This window comes from Topomyia yanbarensis, chromosome 1 (assembly GCF_030247195.1).
Source record: "Topomyia yanbarensis strain Yona2022 chromosome 1, ASM3024719v1, whole genome shotgun sequence".
NCBI lineage: Eukaryota > Metazoa > Arthropoda > Insecta > Diptera > Culicidae > Topomyia > Topomyia yanbarensis.
This window is the reverse complement of record NC_080670.1, coordinates 33,683,472-33,695,616: the sequence shown is the minus strand read 5'-3', so window position 1 is coordinate 33,695,616 and position 12,145 is coordinate 33,683,472.

Genomic DNA, 12,145 nt, shown 5'->3' with positions numbered 1-12,145 from the left:
GTTCATTTTTAATATGTTTTAATTTCAAAAAGAATTCAACGTACCAAAATTACATAAAAACGTCCTATTTGAACCGATACGTCAAAGTTTTAACCTTGCTCCACCTTTTGTTCTGAGTCGTGCCACTGGTGTTATGGCGTCACTATTGATCTTTCTACTCCCGTTAAAAAAGAAATGGTGCCGAATTATTTCGCGAGGAAAACAAGAAAATTTGCAATCCAAAATGCGGTTGTGGTAAATACAAATTAAATGCGCCAAGGACCCATACAAAAAGGTTCTTCATTTTTTGGCTCTCCGAAAACTAGATGTAATGAACCCTATGCATGAATTTTGCTTGACAACTAACAAACACTGAAAATTAATAAGAAAGGGCAACACATTTTGATGAATTCGGTCAGAGAATGCTGTTCTTATATTTATTTTTTTTGTTGACATTTGTTTACGTTTCTATGAAGATTTGTGGTTCAATATCGTTTGGTATATACTGAAAATAATTCGTGCCGTGGTTTATCAAACATCCAAAAGCTGTGTTGCTAGTTTGGTACTATTTCATCAAAGTATGCTGTCAATCTGACAGTGTACCTTTATCGGTGTACCTGGGTTATAAAATGTGTCCATGAAAAATCGTCAGAGCATTCCGTATTGGTTGAGGTTAGATATTTGGTGACAAAAATAAACCCAACTTCTTTGGTTTGACTTTGCATCTGTGGTTGTAAACTGTCAGAAATCTTAATATATGTGCAAGTATACAGGGGATATACCACTAGTGAAAAATTGTTCCCTAGCCTAAGGGAAATAAGTGGTTAGGACTGTCTGTAAAATGCGGAGCTAGTGTTCTGGCAAAATTGGTGGCACGATAAGGAATTTCCTTATAGTGTTATGTCTGTTAGCCCGTGGTGTGGCTCTAACTTTTCGATTGTGTGGTGAATAGTGCACTCGCAGTTGGCCGATTATGTCGACCATAGTATGGTGGGAGTGCACGAAACACATTTCTAGAGCATTTTTTCATTACATCATATCTAGAGCTTCTATTTCTCGACAGTTTTCAGCTTCCCGGGATTCGGGAAATAAATAATAAATTTCCCGGGAAATCCCGGGATCCCGGGAATACAGAAGAAAAAGCAAAAGGTGAATGATTTTCTTCAAAACAAAAGAATAATTTGAAAAGTTTTCAAACCATTTGACTGCATGTATATCTGTCCTAAAGCAGTTGTCAGAAAATGTTTTGGAGGCCTACACATCATTCAATCATTTGATAACTCGTCAATAAGTTTACGCCACATCAACTTTTTCTCGGCTATATGTATAAGGTATAACCTAAATTTTGGTAATTACGATTACGATTGAGACGATATACTAAACGCAACTGCTGGAGTTACTGTCCAAAATTGGAATTCGTTGTTCTGGTACGATGGAATGTGATCAATTTAATGCAAGGCACCTTCTTTGGTAATTTTAATGAAAAGATTGAGCTGCTTCAGGGTAGTGTGCAGTTACTTCCGATCAAATGAGAAAATGCTATACAGTAATGTTTCGATTATATCACGGTCGGTCTGTATTTTAGCGTGATATATTTGAAGCGTGATATATTCAAAACAAAACAAAAAATTACATTCAAGCATTAACTTTTGTATTTCTATAAACAAAAAGTATTAAAAAGTTAAAGTTAGTCAAAAGAATAAATCATAGTAGGGTAATGAGCCTATTTTTGCCATGCTTGTATAATCACACTACCCTTTTGAAGCCGTTGGTTAGAGCAGCGTCTGCCATCTTTGTTCAACGCATTGGGTGAAACGGTATGGCATCAGTAGATATTTTTTCCCCACACAGCTTCACTTTACGTTTCTTAAAATTGTTGAACCATCCAAAACTAAACTTGAAGAAATCTGGTACGTTATGGTTTTGGACAAATATCTTGACTATTAAAATCAGTGTACACTCAGGTTATTTCATGCGGTTTTTTTTGCGCGGTATTTTTTACGGGGTTTTTACGCGGATTTTGAAATTTACGCGGTTTTCATTTACGCGGCCTGTATCCCCCGCGTAAAAAAGCCTGAGTGTATTCTAAGAGACTACGATTCAGTTATCGTTATTTTAACATCCATGGAAATAGTCCCATCTCCGATTGTTGATGTTATCCTTTCAAAAGAAAAGTATTCACATCGATTCAAGAGAAAATGTATATCTTGGCATACCTACCATATCTTGCGTATTTTGTTTTTCTCATTATTTTGTTAGATTTTCCTGCGGATAACTAACAAGTTAAAAAAGAAGTCGATTTGTTTACCTGCTACACCAGACGGTCCTTTAAGGAAACGGGAAATATGTTACGAAGAAATTAAAACTAAAATTGAAATCGGCCGAAAAATATTTCGGCAATCCTAGTCATTGCAACAACCTATTGGTAAAACATGATTTCGAGATTATTCACGTTACGCCCTCCATTCACTTAAAGGAACAAGATGAACAGCGCTATAAATTTGCTTCTACTACTTAGAACTCTATAAAAATTTCAGATACTTTCTAAAGAATCTATACTTTAAGATAAAGGAATAAAAAAGTTTTTTGACCAACCTTATCATATATAAACCCTTACCGAAATAGTCCGAAACCTAATAATAGGCTCATTACCCTACATGCAAATAAGCAAATCAATTGTAAAAAAATCCTAAAAGTGTCAGGAAACAACATGTGGCTTAATTGGATCAAAACGTAGTGTGCCTTGTCTGTTTTTCAAAAAGCGTGATATAATCGAGATAAAACCGTGATATAATCGAGGGTGATATAAACGAGTATTGATATAAACGCATAGTGATATAATCGAAACATTACTGTATATGGAATCCATTTCCGTAACAGTAGGATCAGCATCATTTCGAATTAGGTGTGAATCAAAATCAAGCAGATAATGGACGAACTGTGCAGCGATGGATGAAGCCTACCATCGATTTTCTGTTAGGGGCAAGTATATGGATTACTTTCAAAAATCCTGTCTGAATCTTTGAAAGCGACATTCAAAGAGTTTGGATGCGCATGATATTGGACAGATACAACGTTATGTATTTCTTTTCATACATCATTCATACAGATTTTACAGTTACGGTATAACAAATAAGACGAAATATGCATTCGATGAACCGACCAAATATTTCTGCAGACGTTCAGAAAACATTCCATATTTTAAATAGCGTTTGCGTTAAGTATGGTATCACTACAAACCATCCCAAGTTTTGAAACAATTATAAAAAGAACTGTTAAAAATTCACTACTCACTCCAAATGTTTGCCGATAAAGATATTTCCTACAGAATTTCATTCGCAGAACCTAAGTCTTTTGGAATAAATTAAAAATCTTTTTTCCCGGGATTCCCGAATCCCGGGAATGAGAAAACACAATTTCCCGGGAATCGGGAATCCCGGGATATCCAAAAATCCCGGGATTCCCGGGAAATAAATTCCCGGGATGGAAGCTCTAATCATATCTAACAGAAACGTCAAACGGAGAAAATCGCGTGCAAACATTTCCTTGCAACTTTCAAATTTATTTAACAATTAAAGCACACAGAAGGCTATTAATTCTACTATCACCTCTGCATTTACTCATTGCAGGATCGTATAAGCATATTACATGTTTTTCGCGAAGATAATAGAGAGATAATTGATAACTATTATTTTATTACATTTTTCCGATCACTTTTGCTATTAGGGGAGACTGAGGAGACTTGATCCCCTTTTTTATTTTTCAATCCTACTCCGTGGAATGATACAAAAACTATGTATTTTTTGTAGTTTTATATTGTTCCTAGGGTTGACTGATAATCATAAAAAAAATTACATGGAAATATTATACTGGACATGAGCTATGAGCATTTTTGGAAAACAACAAAAAACTGGAAAATTCTTTGACTAGTGGAGACTCGATCCCTAATTTGGGGACACTTGATTATTTTTTGAAAACGTGTTTAAAAGAGCATGTAGGGTAATAAGCCTATTTTTACCCTTTTCTATTATCATCCTACCCATCTGAAGCCTTTGGTTAGAGCAGCGTCTGCCATCTTTGCTCAACGCATTGGCTCCAATGGTGTGCAATTGGGGTACTCGATTAGAGTTTTTGCTGCGCTCAAACAGAAGATTTTCACCATTCTCAAGACAATTTTTTTATTATATTGGCTCTTAATAAGAGGCGAATGACCTTAAGGCTAAAACCTCTATAATCAAAATAAAAAATGGCTCATACTAACAAATCAAAGAAGCTGAAATAACAAAATTAATAATGAAATAATGTGGTACCCTCCCTAAGAGGACAAAAATAGGTACCTAACCCCATTCAATGTTATAAATGTATTGTGGTATTGATTAAATTGTTGTGATTACATATTACTATTTTTGTTACTACATATTACGCATCTCTCACAAGATTTTTTTACGAATTCCCCATATCTCTGTGCAATTATTTGAAAGCTGTCGTTATTATGGTTGAGGAACGTCAAATGTGGGATGCATGCTTGCTACGTATGCTGTAGTAAACAATTACAGTTAAGTTTCTGTACGATGAAGCGTTCATTTTTGACAGTATTTTTTATTATTTTATGGCAACAATGACTTCAATTGTTCTGGTGTGAATTTGGTTATTTTCAGTGGTGTGTATGAAGCATGGCGAAGGGGATCAAATCTCCACAAATTTGAAGGGATCAAGTGAACCCATAGCATCTATTTCAGCAAACTTTAGTACAAGTATAGTTGAACAAAAAAATCAGCTCAATCATAACGTATTCATATAATTGACATTCTCCTGTAATTCTGTATGCAAAAGTATAGTATGTAGTGGGTGACTTTATCAATTGTATAAAAGTTTGAAAATTTAGAAAATAAATCTTCTTCAGTTCTTCTGAGATTTTTTTCTTTGAATCGGTAAAAATTCGGTAACACATGTCCAATAACTTTTTTGTGTTAAAGAAACTTATGTTTAGATAAAACTGCGCAACTTTCTAGTATATACGATTAATGTATTCTGATCCGCCTTTGAGTTACAATGATGGGATCAAGTCTCCCCGGGGATCAAGTCTCCTCAGTCTCCCCTATGCTCTTTTACATATGTGGTCTTGGCAACTTCGTTTGTAGATGGCACATTTTACTGTGACGTTTAGAGAGACGGGCTTGTAGTTGTGATATATTTCATGTGCTGTATTGCAACCGAGAGTATAGATATGAGGTTTAGCGTTGGAAAAACATACTAACTACAGTCGACTTGGAGAAACATCACAACGCAAAACATCACATCTACAAAATATTAGCAAAGCTTTGGTATACTATATGTGACATTTTGACTTAAGATTAAATTAACATATAAAGAGTTATCATTTTTCTCTATTATTTGTGGACGATAAAGAGTCAATGCTTAGCTTTTATTTGGCATAATAAACTCAGTTTGTTTACATTTGTTAGATATTACGTTTTGAATAAACGGTATAGATTTATCACTATGAAATTCCATATTAAAAAAACCTCATGTTGAAAAAATGTCTATGTGGTAATTTGAAAATTTTTCGAGGGTTCTGGAAAGGAGAAATGGCCTTTTCAACGTTATGATATGTTATGATTTTTTGTTAAAAATACTTTGCGGTTTTGGGACAAAAATTTGACCATTATTTTGTGATTTTTTTTATGAAAAATATGAAAATTGCTCAAGATTTTTTTAAAACTTTTGTTTTTGTACAAATTTAGAGAGAACATTTAATTTCGCACCCCATGGCCTATTCATCATTAAAATCAAGTGAAAAATTGCAGAGCTTATTTTTTTCAAATTGGAAACTTGCTCGTATGAACTTTTAAGGGATCAGTCCCATATGCAATATGCTCGATTACGCATACGTTCGAAAGTATGTGTGTGAACTTTGAAGTTAAAGTTGGAAAAAGTAGCTGGAGATATAATTCTAGCACCATAATATAGTATATTATAGTGTGCCACAATGCCGCACTAACCCTTAAGAGTCCATGCGAGCATGTTTGTAATTTGGAAAAAAATTAATAACTCAGCCATTTTTAACCGATTTTAATGATAAAGAAGTCGTTAGATGCGGAGTTTAATTCTCTCTCTGAATTTTTATTGAAACAAAGACGCTTCTCTAGAAGAATGTTCAGCAATTTTTATAATTTCATGAAAAAAATCGCAAAATATGTTTTAATATTGTTGTTCCAAAGCCGCAAAGTATTTTTAACAAAAGAACATAGCATAGCGTACCGTTGGAAAGGTCATTTATTCTTCTTTCCTGAAAACTCAAAAACATGAAAATTGGTTGAAAAATTGCAACGTAGAAAATGTTTTAGTGCCGAAAGTCCAGAAAAATAGTTTTTTTACTATAAATCAAGATTTTGCGGATATACAACATTTTTCATATATTATTTTGTGTTGCATTTGATGAAATCTAGAACCTATACGAGGTCGCTTGAAAAGTACAAAATCACGGTACCACCGTTTTATTTTTATTTTCACTAATCTCTCACTAGTGTATTCATAACATTCACAATTTGCTGCCCTATCTGCTCCTAGCTTTATTGGTGATTGTATTGCTTTTCTCTTTTCCGAAAAAAAGGAACATGGTAAGCACTTTCTCGTTAGATAACATGCTTTACCACGCTCAGCTTGCCGTCCCTTGTTACTAGGAAGATTGATGTCCCTGACAAAACCGGCTGATCGATGATTGGCGTGGCGTCCCTCAAAACATGAGCCTTTCTGTATTATGCTGCCTTAATCTGGTCTGCTGGTACATACATTTCTTCGATTGCTATCGTGGGGACCATTAATCGTCTGTTTCCGCATGTTGGTGGTATAATTTCAACGTTTTGTAAACATCGTGTTCTTGGGCTCGTTCCATTCGAAGGAACGGATGAGTGCGTTTTCTTCGCTTCTATAGTGCAAACGGAAGTATGTTGTAGCCCGTTTCTCCTGGGAACTACCTACTCCTTGTAGAAACTTATATGCTATTTGATTCTGTTTGCTGGAATTTAGTCGAACATGCTGGAAATACCAGCGCTGCAGTACGTTGTACGATGTTCAACCTTCGGTTTGGGTGTAGTAAAAGCTCTTTTTTGGTTTGGCTAGTCAGCATGATTCGACATTTACAGTGTCGAATTAGGTTAGATGGACTTTTTCTCTGCCTTGCACTGTAACAGAAGGGTAACATTTTACGGCCTAGGAAAAAAGTGAGAAAAACGGAGGTCAGTTATAATGACGTAGCAATCATCAGCTCCTTTCAGCAGGAAAGTCCATGTGTCAGAAACAGGGCCATCGGAAAGCGTCAAACGACAACATGGTCGACATAATGTTGACGTTGATGTCGGAGGACAATCATCGGTGAATTTTGTGTTGGGTTAATACCGGCCGGAGTAATTCGAAAATGCGACTATAGCTACATAGATTAACCTCCAAGATTTTGTTTGATATTTACAGTACAGTAGGTACAGTACAGTCATTAACATCATGCAACGCAACCAATGCCGAAGCTATACCCAAAGATGACTCGGCGGAAGTTCAACCGGCCAACCGATAATGATGGCGACGAGGGCGATAGCCGGCAGCGTGTCTGATTTGATTCGAAGGCAGTAATTAATCTTTCCTGTCCTTGCCAGTCCAGCAGCAGTGACAGCAAGTTTTCTTTTTTTCGCTCGACCTGTATGCCCTCGTATGCCTCGACCCTCGTATGCCAGTGGCTGTTTTTGTTGACATTATGGCAAAAACAGAATGCTCCGTCGCTAGGATGTAGCGTAAAAATCCTGTGTGAAAACTTCATCTGTCCATAAGTTATTTTCTGTTTCGAACGAGGTTATCACTGATTTTTTTTTTTTTTTTTCAATTCGTTTATTTGATAAGGCAGGTTTGCGTTAGCTTAAAGGTGCCAATTTTGTTTTGTTTCACATTTTAAATTACTTAAAACTAGGGGCTTACATATTGATTTTTGAAATTAAACTAAGGCTAATTTATAGCTATACATATACACAAGGGGGTAGTATAATTTTCGTAAGATTAGAGGGGTCATTTAGTTTTTATGGCAATATGGTTTGACATTTTTAGCAATGAGATTATTGGAGCAAATAATGTTTAACTAAGGGGGAAAATTTTTACGACTATCTTAAAAGTAGAAATAATTAGAGGGCGTGATTAAATTTTGTAAAGATTCGGAGACATTAATTAGAGTTATTTTATGTGGTAGTAGAGTTGGGCATTTTAAACGAGATCATATAATATAATAGTTAAAACTAGAAAAGGCAAGAAGAGCTAAATGCTTCATGAAGATATTTGGGGGGGGGGGGGGAAGGGGTGTTACTTCTGTGTATAAGAGTCAGGGGAAGTAGGGTGGACAAACATGGCAGGGGGAGAACATTGTTTCAGTTTCAGATTTCGGGAGATCAACGGATGGATTACAGAATCAGGGTGGTCTTCATCAGGAAGAATCATGTACTGGGACGCCGGGTGGTCGTTCTCGAGATGGCAGGGGTTTCTCCAGACGATTTCGTAGTGCGGCTCAGATGTTGATCGGCTACATTTCGAATTGTGCGTGTGATGTTCGTGCTTTAGGTCCCGTGTTTGTTGCCTCATTCGACAGGGATGTTTTGTGTCGCCTTGGAGTCGCATCAAACCATCGTGGGTGTATGGTACAGGTGGAAGAGAGCGTTTCTGAGAATGATAAGGAAAAAGGGGCAGTTAAAGTTGGATATTGATGGTTTTTATGAAGGTGTATATAAGGGACATATAGAGGACATCGCGGCTTGCCAACACATCTCGAACCGGGACGTTGGGTGGTCTTCCTCGGGCCCGGAGGGTGTCCATAAGCCGAGACCTGGCGGAACTGTACTCGGTGCACGCCCAGACTATGTGCTCTATATCGTGATAACCGTCGCCACAAGCGCAGATACCACTCTCCACGAGCCCAATACGTCGGAGATGTGCATCCAGCGTGTAATGGTTCGCCATGAGTCGGGACATCACACGAATGAAGTCACGACCCACATCCATCCCCTTGAACCAAGGTTTCGTCGATACCTTAGGGACTATCGAATGTAGCCACCTTCCTAGCTCCCCATTGCTCCACGAGGTTTGCCAACTTTCGAGAGTTCTCTGATGAGTAATACTGAAAAATTCGTGGAAGCAAATTGGTCTTTCAAAAACGTCACCTTCAATGGCACCCACCTTAGCTAAGGAGTCCGCCTTCTCATTGCCCGGAATGGAGCAATGAGAAGGGACCCACACCAAGGTAATCTGGAAAGATTTGTCAGATAAAGCACTCAGTAGCTCCCGTATTTTCCCCAAAAAATACGAGGAATGCTTTCCATGTTTCATCGAGCGAATAGCGTCAATAGAACTCAGACTATCCGAGACGATGAAGTAATGGTCTGCGGGTAATGTGTCAATGACTCCAAGGGTATACTGAATAGCAGCTAGTTCTGCGGCGTAAACTGAAGCAGGGTCACTGAGTTTGTAGGAGGCGGTGAACTTTTGATTGAAAATACCGAAGCCAGTGGACCCTTCGAGGTTTGATCCGTCAGTATAAAACATCTTAGAACAGTCGACTTCTCGGAATTTATTATAAAAAATATTTGGAACCACTTGTGGGCGTATATGGTCCGGAATTCCAATAATCTCATCTTTCATGGATGTGTCGAAGAAAACAGTAGATTCAGAAGTATTTATGAAATGAACACGGTTGGGATTGTAAGAAGAAGGATTAATATTTTGCGCCATGTAGTCAAAGTACAGGGACATAAAACGGGTCTGAGAATTGAGCTCAACAAGCCTTTCGAAATTTTCTATCACCAACGGGTTCAAGATATCGCATCGAATGAGCAATCGATATGAGAGTTCCCAAAATCGATTTTTCAGCGGGAGAACGCCCGACAGGACTTCGAGACTCATCGTATGGGTCGACTGCATGCACCCTAAGGCGATACGCAAACAACGATACTGAATTCTTTCGAGTTTGATGAAATGTATGTTCGCGGCGGATCGAAAGCAGAAGCATCCGTATTCCAGTACCGACAGTATCGTTGTTTGATACAACCTAATTAGGTCTCCTGGGTGGGCACCCCACCACGTTCCGGTTATTGTACGAAGAAAGTTGATCCTTTGCTGGCATTTCTGTTTCAGATACCGAATATGGCATCCCCAAGTACTTTTCGAGTCGAACCAGACCCCTAGATATTTTACTGTTAAGACCTGAGCTATAGTTTGACCCATTAATAGAAGCTGTAGTTGTGCTGGTTCACGCTTCCTTGAAAATACAACTAGCTCAGTTTTCTCCGTGGAGAATTCGATACCCAGCTTAATAGCCCAAGCAGACAAATTGTCCAGGGTATTCTGTAATGGTCCTTGTAGATCGACAGCTTTGGGTCCCGTAACAGACACCACGCCATCGTCTGCAAGTTGCCTTAACGTGCAGGAATTGTCAAGACATTCATCAATGTCGTTGACATAGAAATTGTATAACAGGGGGCTTAGACATGAGCCCTGGGGAAGGCCCATGTAGCTAAATCGTGATGTCGATAAGTCACCATGCGAAAAATGCATGTGCTTTTCCGACAACAAGTTTAGTAAAAAGTTGTTTAAAGTCGCTGAAAGACCATGCTGGTGCAGCTTCTCTGAAAGAATGTTGATCGAAACTGAATCAAAAGCCCCCTTAATATCTAGGAACACTGATGCCATCTGCTCTTTGCTAGCATAGGCCATTTGAATTTCAGTTGAGAGCAACGCAAGACAATCGTTCGTCCCTTTGCCTTTGCGAAAGCCAAATTGTGTATCTGACAGTAAGCCATTTGCTTCGACCCAATTGTCGAGGCGGGATAGGATCATTTTCTCGAACAACTTCCGGATACAGGATAGCATTGCGATCGGACGGTACGAATTGTGGTCGGAGGCTGGTTTTCCTGGTTTTTGGATGGCGATGACCTTCACTTGTCTCCAATCGAGTGGGACAATGTTAGCCTCGAGAAACTTATTAAATAAGTTCAACAAGCGTCTCTTGGCAGAGTCTGGCAGATTCTTCAACAAGTTGAATTTGATTCTGTCTGGCCCTGGAGCTTTATTGTTACACGACAAGAGAGCAAGTGAGAACTCCACCATCGAAAAAGGTGTTTCGTTCGCGTTATCGTGACGGGACGCGGCGCGGTAGATCTTCTGTGCCGGGGCGGAATCCGGACAAACCTTCTTGGCGAAATCGAATATCCAACGGTTTGAATATTCCACGCTCTCATTAGTACTGTTTCGATTTCGCATACGTCGGGCTGTTCCCCAAAGAGTGCTCATCGATGTTTCCCCTGTTAATCCGTCGACGAACCGGCGCCAATAACCGCGTTTTTTGGCTTTCATCAAACTCTTCATTCGCTTGTCTAACGTCGCGTACTGTCGAAAACTAGCGGGTAACCCGTCGTTCCGGAAGGTCTTAAACGCGGCGGCCTTCTCTGCGTACACGTCTGAGCACTCTTTATCCCACCAGGGATTGGGAGAACGTTTTTGTATGTTCGCGCCGGGTACTGGCTTAGTCTGAGCTTGATTCGCGCTGTCGAGAATCAAGCCAGCCAAAAAGCTGTACTCTTCCTCCGGAGGAAGTTCTTGAGTAGATTCGATGTTGTCGGATATCGCGGCAGCATAGCTCTTCCAATCGATATTTCGTGTGAGGTCATACGAAATATTGATTGTTTCCAATGGCCTTGAGCCGTTATTGATTGAGACTACAATCGGCAGATGGTCGCTACCGTGGGGATCAGGGATTACCTTCCACGCGCATTCTAACTTTAGCGAGGTCGAGCAAAGGGATAAATCTAATGCGCTTGGGCGCGATGGTGGGGGAGGAATCCGTGTCATTTCACCCGTGTTTAGAATTGTCATGTTGAAGTTGTCGCAAATATTGTGAATTAAAGAGGAACGGTTATCATCATAAAGGCAACCCCATTCCGTACCGTGAGAGTTAAAGTCGCCTAAAACTAGTCGCGGTGCAGGCAGGGATTCTATGATGTCATGTAGCCGGCGATGCCCAATCGCGGTGTTGGGGGGAATATATATGGAAGCTATGCAAAGATCTTTGCCTTTGGTTGTTACTTGACAAGCGACAACTTCAATACCTGTTATCGAGGGAAGGTTAATTCTGTAGAAGGAA